This window comes from Carya illinoinensis, chromosome 14 (assembly GCF_018687715.1).
Source record: "Carya illinoinensis cultivar Pawnee chromosome 14, C.illinoinensisPawnee_v1, whole genome shotgun sequence".
NCBI lineage: Eukaryota > Viridiplantae > Streptophyta > Magnoliopsida > Fagales > Juglandaceae > Carya > Carya illinoinensis.
This window is the reverse complement of record NC_056765.1, coordinates 30852911-30864256: the sequence shown is the minus strand read 5'-3', so window position 1 is coordinate 30864256 and position 11346 is coordinate 30852911. Positions and strand designations below refer to the sequence as shown.

Here is an 11346-nt window from a genome sequence, read left to right as displayed (position 1 = left end):
AAATTTTAAATATTTTGAATTCACAATATTATATATTATTTCGATTTTGTTAGGCCTTGATGTATGCGTGGAAACAGACTTGATATAATATTTTCAGCCTATACACGTGAGAAAGTTTTAAAGCAATAGTCATCAAATATTAATTTTTCAAAAATTTTATTTGCAGCCACTTTTATGGATTCCTCTGTGCACTCCAGTGATATGATTGGTTATGTATTAAAAAAAAATTAATCCAGCTAATTACATCAGTAGAGTGCGCAGAAAGTATGCAAAACTAACTGTATGTAACATTACTCTTAATTTTTATGAAACGTCAGGTGCTGATGACGTAGTAGTGCATGGTTATAAAAGCAACCACAAGTTGCAGTAGTACTCAATATTTGCGCATTCATGGCATAACCATGCATCTCAAAATAAGCTAATAATAATATAGATGGTAAAATAAAACAAAACAATCATATATGTTAACTATGCATCTCAAAAAAAAAAAAAATATATATATATATATATATACACGCATCCATTATAATAATATACCTGAAGAAAATGACCCAGAGTTTATTTGTTTAGCAACAATATCTTACATCAGTGATACTATAAAATATTTATTATGCATTCACCATATAGTAAATACAGTATAATTCTCTACATGTGATACAGAATTCCAGTACCAGTCAATTTCTAACTGCAGCGATTGGTGATGCTGAACTGCAACATACATATACCAAGTTTTGAAAGCCTTTTGCCCAGTGGAACTATATGCAAACGTCCCTTGGACGTTCAAGCAGCACTGCTTTCTCTCAGTATTAATACTTAAAAGTTTGAACATTCAGATTTGAGTGCATTTTAAAAACCCAAACTATTCTGCTTGATCAACTGTACAAACTAATTTCTTACATCATTGATTATTCAAACTAATCTTTTATGGACTCAGTTTCTGTACCTAACAGATGATCATAGATATGGATAAATAAAAAACAAGAAGTGGTAAAATGAAATTTAAAATTAGCGAAATCAAAGCATGGTCTTGGTCGCAGAATAGAAAATTCTGAATCAATTTATTGGAGTGCAGAAAAATATGTATCAACAGAGGAAAAAATATTATAGTTAGGAAAAGAAAACATCGTAAAATTCTGAGTCAATTCCTCCAAAGTAGCAGCCTACATGTACAGCCACAGAAAGTCTTGTGGAAATTGCGAACCTTTTCATGTATTCAATACTCAGATATTACAAATTTCATAGCAGAACGGAAAACAATGAAATTTCACAACCTATAAATGAACATCACGCGTACCGTTTATCCAAAACAAGAAACCTGTCATTACAACGCCATCTTAGCCTCCACATGCTTGTATAAAAAGGATTCACACCATCATGCACAATATAATTTATAGAGAAAATTAAAAATAAACATTAATCTTATAATACTGACCACAAAAGTAAATTTGGGATTCCTCTCCTTTCCCAATCCCATTTTGCATAGACTTGCTGTAAAATTTGGATCTCTCATTCCCACCCAGCGCATCTTTGAGAAGTTGCAGCTTGCATGGAGCAGTGGGCAAGCCAGTTTCTGACTTGTTGGCAAACAAGATTATACAGTTCATAGCTGTTCAGAATATCAGATCCTAAGGAGCCTTCTTTCCCACAACCTTTATCACTTGTTATTATCTGCCTTTTCTTTTGTTCACCATAAAGTTGTGAAAGCCACTCCAAATTATTAGATTCAGTATTTACAGAAGGTTTAAAATTCAGGAGCTCTTTTTCAGATAGTTGAACTCTCCAGCAACTTAACAATCTGTTGGTATCTTCTTGAGCAAATATACACCATTGTACATCAGTCGATCAAGAATGTTGAAAACAGTATTAGTCTCATAATCACGTTTGAATTTAATAAGAGGCTGAAACTCCCTACAAAGTTTGCACATGAACATATATGTAAGAGAAGCTAAGATTCTGAAAATATTAATTAAAAAAGAAAAAATTATGCATATTACTCACGTTCACTTTTTCAATCGAGTTAACGTGCCTCCCATGTTGCCCCACTGCTAAAGTTTTTAGCTCCTATAAAACTGTCAATCAAAAATGTAAATTGCTACAAATCAATACCAGAAATATATGCATTAATGACTATCTTGCATATAGAAGTCATAATCTTTACTCCATTCAGAAAGAAAACGAGATCACGAAAAAAAAAATGATGAAAGGTCCAAGCTAGAAAAAGAAAGTCAAATAATTTGAAATCTCCAAGAATTATGATTCATCATTTTCAAGACACGAAAGAAATGGACTTCATGAATTTTATCATTAATAGGATTTAAATTAAGCATCAATTTAACCCAAAAGAAAAAAACAAGATATGTGTATATATCACCACCTTGAAATAGTTTCCAACAGGGGAAACATGGATGAGGAATACGTATTCAAGCGCTGGACCCAAACCCAATAATTGACCACTTTCCATGAGCAGATGTCTCAGATACAGAGACCCTTTCCTTGCAGGAGGAACCTGTGTTTGTATTCAATGCCACAAATTCATATATTTTAAAAAATGTTTAAACTTCCGCTGACAAAAGTAACTCCGAAAACAATAGAAGTGTTAATGCAGCATATGTCTTGGGCATTTTCTTCAAGACAAAGAGAGATTACCCAACGCTTATTGGCTATGGCAGTGTGCTTCACAACATCTACAAATTGATCAATAGAGGGTGATGGAATGCACATTGTTTTAGCCCCCATTTTCATGCGAATTGCATTCTATTCTGGACGAAAGAGAAGAAGGCGTCCATCTTCACTTATGTATGCTTTCGTGCCTTTAAATAGTCCTTGTTCAGATTTTTCATTTGATTACAAGTTTCCTTTAGGCTACACAAGTGAAGGGTAAAACAAAGTTGCACTCAAAGTACCTAAATTCAACAAAATAAAGCCTTTCTTTAAAAAAAAAATAAAAAACAATCAAACAAGACATCCTTTGTTTCCATACATTTAAATTTTGAAGCAAACATCAACTGCAACATAATTGCCTATAATTTAGAACTCCAGCAGCAGGGCTCAGCTCAATGTTTCCATATCGACTAATGTCCTTGTTCAAAATACTCTCCTTTAGTGCATTTCGTCATGTGCATCCTATCATGAATGAAAACTTTTTTTAGCCTACTTTATGACTTAAGATTCCCAATACCTGATCACAAATTATTTGAGTACTATTTTTTAGTCTATAGAGGAGAGATTCTTTAGCCATGAGTTGCTTTAAACCATATGGAAAATAGCACTCAAATAATCAAAAACTAAATTGTGATCATATGAAAATCAAAAACTAAATTGTGATATAAGATTGAAACAAGAAAAAAACTCGATTTTTTACTAAAAACAAAGAAAGCATCGTTTTTGGTTTCAGATATCTATAAATAGCTATATCACATCATCCAAGTCCTACGAAATTCTCCATTATACTTTCTAATACCTAGCTGCAAAACACTACAAAATAGATGAAATAGGGGTAGTCAAACGTGAGAGTGAATATGGCTTAACAGGAGCATATTGATTAACAAATCGTGACTCTATTATAAAATCTGGTCAAATTTGGACCGTTTCTCTTTCATGGGAAACTATATAAAGTTATCTTTATTTTAAATCGTTGTGTTGCTCATGTTGGGTCTAATTTTTTCGGGGTTGAATTTCACCATTTCACCCACGACTCTCATTGCTGTAGGAAGCCAAACCAATTGTCGTGCTAAAATCGCTGTACTGCCTATCAACCAAACATCAAACTTAAAACGATGCAAACCGATAGAAAGTGGTGATATCTTCTCTATAGAGAGAACATGAGTGTTTTTTTGTTCTTCTTTTTCCTCGTTTCTCTGTTGGATTTTCCAGAAAACAGGTTGGTCCCGAAGAGGAAGAGTAAAGCGAAGCAAAAGAAAATAGAGGATCAGGATCTGAGAAGACCAACAAAGTGAGTTACGAGTCAATAATTGAACAAGAAAGAAACATTTGCGGGCTTAAGCCATTTTGAAAGTGATCTCATTATACCGACCGATTCTGGTTTATGTGCATGCTTTAATGCACAACAGCCCCCGAATGAAAAGAATCAAAGATTGTGCAAGTCGTAGTTTCTATCAAAACCCAATTTTTTTTCCCTTAAAAAGAAAGCAATATTTGATTTCTTTCTTTTCCTTTCGTTTGTGTAAATCACATCCCTCCTCCTCCTCCTCCTCCTCCTCCTCCTCATTCTTCAAGAATCACCTCCCCCCCCCCCCCCGAAAAAAGTAACTTAGATAGAAACAAATGTATTCGGAAAAAAGAAAACGACTTACAACATAGAAATGCAAACCCCGATTGAATGAATGAAGGATGCTAGTGGTATAAAGAACAAGCAAATCAGAAATCCACAAAAAGTAACGTTCTACTTGGTTGCTGAGAAAAGTTCAACAAAAAGAAAATAAAAAAAAAAAGGAAAATTTGAGCTGTCTTACCTTGTGATGCTCTTCACGATACGAATCGATAGGATTATTACTTTTCTAGGCTTGTTTTGATTCTCTCTGGCTCCAAACACCACATAAGAGAAGGAAAAAAAAATGTAGTTACTAAAAGCTCTCAATCTTTCCTTTTTGCTGCCATCAGAATCCCCGAAATAATGTCCCATTGGATTAGCTAAAGTACCGCTACAATTACTTCTAAAAGATTTTCCAAACTTGAAACTCATTATACATAGGCCAAATGTGTATTTTATTATATTTTTCTTTCTTTCATTTTCTCAATTGCCCCCTTTATTATTCATTTGCATAAAACACAATTTATATTAAAGAGTTAAATCCAAGCAAAGGAAGAAATGTAATGAGTCCTAAAAAACAGCAATGCTACCGATAGAAGAAACCAAAATATTAAATATAAAAATAGAAACAACATAAAAAAGAATTGCTATAGTTGGATGAGGAATAAGTAGATTTTTTTAATTATTAATTAGTAATTTAATTTAATTAGAATATAATTATTAATTAACATATAATAGATAGACTGGTAAAATATGATAAAATAAATTAAATTAGTAATTACAAAAAATTAAATCTTTTTTAATTATTAATTACTCATTACTATATAATGAATAATCCAATGTAGGAATTTGATATGAATAGACAAAGCCAAATTATTGTTATATTATTTTATTGTTATATAATAAAAAAAAATAACTATTCCAATGTGAGGACTTATGTGAATGAAATAGCCAAAAGCTAAATTCCTCTTCATATTAGCTAAAATTCTCCTTTAACTTTGGACAATCCATTAAGCGTGCTCTTAGTGAATGAGTAGAGAAGAAAGATAACATAGCTCTGAAATGCCATCCTCATTGATCAGTAATTGGATCCTTCTTTTTATCATTATTATTACTAGCTTAAATCCCGCACAATGTGAGCGCTTTTATTTTTTATTTTTAATTTCAATTTATTATTTGTGATCAAATGAAAAATGTTAGTTTGAGATCTTTAAATATTTATACTTGTATAGTTTTATCTTTAATGTCCATAAAAATTACATAAAGCCTCCTATATAATTTAAATCTTAATTACTTAACTAATATATAAAGAAATTGTTGATACCAATTGTTAACTATAAAGTTTAAAACCATAGAACAGACACTTGTGCAAACTAAAATCACAATGGAAGTAATGAATAAAACGATATGATAAATGGAAAAGTATAGTTGCAAGCACAATTGTGCACTAATCTGTGCACTAATGTAATGTGATTGGTCAAAAAATAGATTTTATTGAAAACAATGTTAATTTAAATTTTAAGTATGAATAAATCAGTGTTGGTACACAGATTAGTGCGCGACTGTGCTTGTATATAGCAAAACTCATGATAAATTACTATCGCCAAATATCTGAACAAATTAGAATCTTAAACATATCATTAGATTTTTTTAACAACTCAAACAATAACAGACTCACTGTTGTAGACATGAAGACTTGATCCATCAAAACATTGATTCACTACAATGCTCAAAACCTACATGCATATATGTATCTAGATTCTAAACTCATTGAAATGTAGTTTTAATATATAGTAATATACAAACATATTGAATGCAATAAAATACAAAAAGAATTCAAATCCATACTCAATATGACCCCTGATATAACGGTCTGCAGAGTCTATTCAATGATCAATAATTGATCAATTATACAAAATCAAGTTACAGTACTTACCTAATGTAGTACACAATTTGAGATTTCTTCACAATTATTTGATATGAAAAAAAAAAAAACTGAACGTAAAATAATGTTGCCTTTTGATACTGAAACGACGTAAAAAAAAAGGGGTTAAATACGGAAAAAAAAAAGACTTATTTTGATGGCTTTACATGTTCTGCCCATTTGTAGTTCAAACTGAAGGTAAACCAACCAATCTTAATTCTCTCCAATTTATAGCCCCTTTTCATTTTATTTCTCCAGAGTCTATATTTGTGTCTCAAACAAACAACTTTGTTCTTTTCACCTCTGCTCTTAGATCACAGCTTTCTTCCATCGACCACCACAAATCCTCTCTTCTAGATCATATTCAATCTCTTGGGCACTCAAAGTTTCTTCTTTTGGTCCTTCGTGGCTATATCTCCGCCCCAAGCTTTCCAGCCAAAAAAATGGCGACCATTATCGACCACTTCCTTCATTTCCCCAAAACTCTCTGGAACCTTATCCAATCTCTTCTCATTTTCACCCAAGAAATTCCATCCCTCACACTTTTCCAATTTCTTCTCAAGCGTCATTTGGTTTCCCTTATCCACAAATCCAAGCTCCTCAGCATCCTTTTCAAAGAGCTTCTTCTCTACAATCCCATCCTCGCTCTCTCTCCATCTGCCATCTTATGCTTCGAAGAAATGCACGTGCTTTTGCAAAGAGAGTCAAGGCCCTCATCGAGAACTACTCCAACAGTAGCAAGATGTGGCTCCTCATGCAGACCGAGTCGGTGGCTGACACTGGAAACCATTTGGGTGCCTATTCGAGTCTTTGACCTCATCCGAACATCATCCTTATCATCCCCTTTTGTCTTTTAGTCAATCTCGTGATTATAATTCAAGCACTAAAAAGACATTGAGAATAAAAAGAGGTACAATATTGCCTCCGTTCAGTTGAGAGAACTGAAGAAATGAAGAGAAAATGAAACTCAAATCGTCACCGATGACATTGCCTATCGCTTTCAAGGAAATGAAAAAGCTAACTCAACTAATTTGCAAATTTCGAATTAACCAACTAATGGCGCTTGAAATCGAATGCTACTAAAACATGACTCTCAGATAATGGTGGAAGAGACTGAAACTATGTCGTCACACACTCATCAGCCTCCTCCTTCTTCCTCTTCTGAATCAACTACTACTCCATCCACCCAAAAATCTCACTCCGAAGGTATTCCCACCCAATCACAGAAGAGGAAGACATTAACATGGACGAATTGACTAGACCCGGCCTTAGCCAGAAGAGGTTGTCCTGGGATTACTCTTTCTCTCTGCACTTTTGTTAGTGCTGGAGACTCGAGTACGTTCTAGATGAAGAAAAATGGGATCGAAAGAGGAAGACAATAGGATTTTAAATGCAAGAATTTTCTTTTCTTCAATGTCATGTCGTGGGGTTGAGGTGCTTGGAAGGGACATAGGATTAGGAAGTGAGGGTCAACCAATACGTCCAAATCTGAAACATTTTATACGTAGAAGCAGTTTGGTTTCGGGAGTTTCAGACCGAACCGCTGCTTTGGAATCGTGGCATCAATTGGTGCAAGTCTCTCTTTCCATCCTTTCATTCCCAATTTGTATGGTATGAATGCCACCTAGACAGTTGTAACTCGGCTTTTATATAATTAAATAGATTAAATTTTATAGGAAGACATTATTCTTACAGGTACAAGATTCAAATATTCAAAACTTTTGTAAAAGGGGCCGCCTAGAAACCGAATGATGTGAAAATCTAAATTTTACACCCTTCAATAGCAAACAACCATGTCAACTCTCTTTCTTTGTTACGATGGATGCAAATGCAACGAATCTCAAGCTCTCTCTCCCCACTCATCGCTCGCTCTCTCTCTCTTTCTCCTCAAACATAGCTCATCAGTCACTCTCTCCTCAATTAAATCTCAACTTTTGAACAGACTTAATTAAGTTAAACTTAAATTTAACAATAGGAAAGATGTTGTATAAAAATGGCATGCAAAGAAAATGTTTGGATGTTAAGAAAATATGTGTTAGAAAAAGGAATTGAAGTTGCGAAACTAAGATTTTGGATAACATTAATACCTTGGATTTCATATACAAACTTTATTTTTTATTTTTATTTTTTTTAGTTATTTCCTTTGGTTTTCTTTATAGGTATTCAAAAATTTTCTTTATATATATAAAAAATTAACCAACACAAAACTGAGAATTAAAGAGGGCCTATGATATTCTTTATAAAAATAAAAATAAAAATTTGTTTCCCTTTCTTTTCTCTCTCCTACTAACTGAGAAAGAAATCCAAACGATGTAAGAAATTTTAACATGTTACTGAGAATAAACAGGACGAGATGAAGGAAAAGTGCTAACAAAACACAAAAATTAATAAATTAGCTAATAAGTATATAAATATCATGAACCCACTCTTGGTTTCCTTTATCTCACCTTACAACAAAGACATTTACAAACTTGGAGAGAACATAGGTGAGCTGAAAATTACAGTAAAATTGAGCAATATTTACAATATACATGGGCACAAAAGAGAGATGCAAAGTATTCATTCTTTCTTTCTTTGAAAAAATAGAAATGATTAGGTGATGCGGATGAGCGATAGAGTGAATAGCTAGTTATTGGAATTGTCGCTCTCTTGCTAGCCCAACCAAGCCTGTGAAGATCTGGTTTTGCTTACAAAGAGTGATCTTGGTTATTCTGATAGGTTAGTCTCAAATGGAAGATGAGAAATCGACTTGATTTTAGTTTAATTTTTTGCCCTAACCCTATGTGTCTCATTTGTTTCTAAAATGAATACAAGGCTAATGTGTTGTTATTAGATGGTGTAAAGCAAGCTTTTACACCAAATCCGGTTTGATCTCATAATTTAATTTCTTGTCAATGTGGTTTGATGTATCAATATTTGTGCTTAAATAGAACGATAAAAAAAGAGAATAAATTACATGTAATGTGAAGATAATGAGCATCTCTCTTATCAATATACTACCTGAATTGTCATCCCAACAATTTTTTGGCTCAAGCTTTGAAGTCATGAGGGAAATATTATTACTCAAGAAGATTCTAAAGCAATAGTCATCAAATATTAATCTTTGTGAAACATCATCATCTCCTCCTGATCTTGTGGTATAAGTTTGTAGTAGTGCATGGTTATAAAAGCAAGCATCAGGGGTTCAAGTTGCTTGGAATCTTCATAGACGTGTGAATTTAATATTCGTCAAGTACTACTCGTGATGGGAAGTCAAGCTTGGAATGAATGAAAGAAACAAACTACATTATTGGTTGGAATAGTACATGGCATGTTGAATGATGGTTGCATGTCATCGTGTTGGCAACGCATGATGTTGAGTGTCGGCCACATGCTTGTGTTGGGTAAAGTGATTTGCGAATAACGTGAATGAATGAGTTGTCCTCCACTAACACACCCTGACCAGATAATTGATGAAAGGAATGCCAAGAATAGTTTGAAGAATAGAGTAGGAGCTAGGGTTATGCCGTATGAGCTTTTGAAGCCATTTTCCAACCCCAACGTAACTGGAAAATGAGTTCCATAGAGCATTTTCATTTGAATTCGAAGAGACTGTATGTTTCAAACTTGGTGGTTTTGAATAGTTTCCAATATAGCCCGTGCATTAATTAAGAAATTAACATAATTCGCTTGTTAGGTTGAGGTAAAAAATTTGACATTCTTCTGAATTTTTTTTTAAAATATATTTTTTTGAGTTATTCTATTCTCAAATCGATATAAGCACAACATTTATATAACTTAAATGATAATGTTTGATAATTTGTAATATTCAAATTTTAAAATTTATCTTTCAAACCAAATTATGTTATGTAAACACTTTATGAAGTGTGCTTTATACACTGATTTAAGAATATAATTTTTTCTATTTTTTACTGTATAGTAGATAGGAAATATATAAGTTGTTTTTTCCCTTTTCTAATTTTTCCTGAATTCTTATAATAGTTCAATTCATATCATAAACTTACTTGGTAAAACTCAGGACCATGAGATTGAGAACCTGTATGCACCTAAACCCATTTCCTTCATAATCCCAATGTGTCAAAAAAAGAAAAGAAAAGAAAGAAGGATCATAAATGTTGCAAAATCATCCAGAATTTTCATATATGATAATCTTTTATATCATGCTAGGCTCAAAAGCTAGAAATTTCCAAGTTATGATCACAATGGACTTCAATAGCTAATACGATAATCTTTTTGTACTGTGCACCATACCTTATAGTGATGTTATTGATCAACAGCTACGTGTCACGGACTTAGAATTTCTTCACTCGACCCGTGCGGCCTTAGGAGGCTTTCTCTCCACAAAGCTCCTAAGTAAGCCTTCTAAAGGACTCAAGACAATAGAGAACAAAGCTAGAGAGAGAAGATAGAGAGAGATGCTCTAGAGAACTTGTTAGCTCTATTGCTTGGTGATTTATACAAATGAGAGCCCCTCTATTTATAGGGAGCTCTTGGTACAAAGAATGGTTAGGATTGTGACACTTGTCATCAATCCAAGGGTAAAGAACTTTCTAGATTCCTACTCTAAAATTGTCTATAATGCCCTTTCTAGAACACTACTCTAGAATTGTCTATAACGCCCCTTCTAGATGACTCTACACAATTCCACAAGATTACAAAGGACTTGGAGGCTTCTAGAAGGTTAGGAAATTCTCAAAAAAACCCTAGGTGGTGACATTCTCCCCCACCAAGCTTCGCGACGTCCTTGACGCGGTGTCTTCATGGAACCTTCAGATGTGATCTTCAAATTGCCACAACGACTCCTTTGGTTCCCAAGTTGTCTCACTTTCGGGCAATCCCTTCCACTTGATCAAGTATTCTTGGCGTGGCATATGACTCTTTCGCCTGATGACACGGTCCGCCAAGATTTCTTCTACTTCTTTATCAAAAGTGGTAGTTATGCCCAAGGGTGCACGCTTAGACTCTCCTCGTGTTGGCTCTTCTTCATCACCATGGTAAGGCTTCAAGCAGCTGACATGGAAGACTGGATGAAGTTTGAACTTGGAGGGTAAGTCCAGTTTGTAGGGGACCTTCCTTATTTTCTTGATGATTGGGAATGGTCCCTCATAACGTCGTACAAGTCCCTTGTGTAGCTTTCTTGTGAACTTGTATT

General features: G+C 33.7%; 1 long non-coding RNA gene across 5 annotated transcripts; it reads right to left on the bottom strand.

Moving 5' to 3' along the window:
* Positions 1–1117: 1117 nt before the first annotated feature.
* On the bottom strand, positions 1118–4927 carry LOC122294216. 5 transcript variants are annotated; one of them, XR_006237569.1, is made up of 6 exons: positions 4473–4927; positions 2981–3123; positions 2647–2862; positions 2375–2506; positions 1999–2069; positions 1118–1908 (listed from the first exon to the last, which is right to left on the bottom strand). It is a non-coding gene; the product is annotated as an uncharacterized LOC122294216 (long non-coding RNA). The 5 variants fall into 5 exon arrangements; XR_006237570.1 differs by lacking the exon at positions 2981–3123 and having other exon boundaries at positions 4473–4916; XR_006237567.1 differs by lacking the exon at positions 2981–3123 and having other exon boundaries at positions 2647–2903; positions 4473–4914.
* Positions 4928–11346: the final 6419 nt, after the last annotated feature.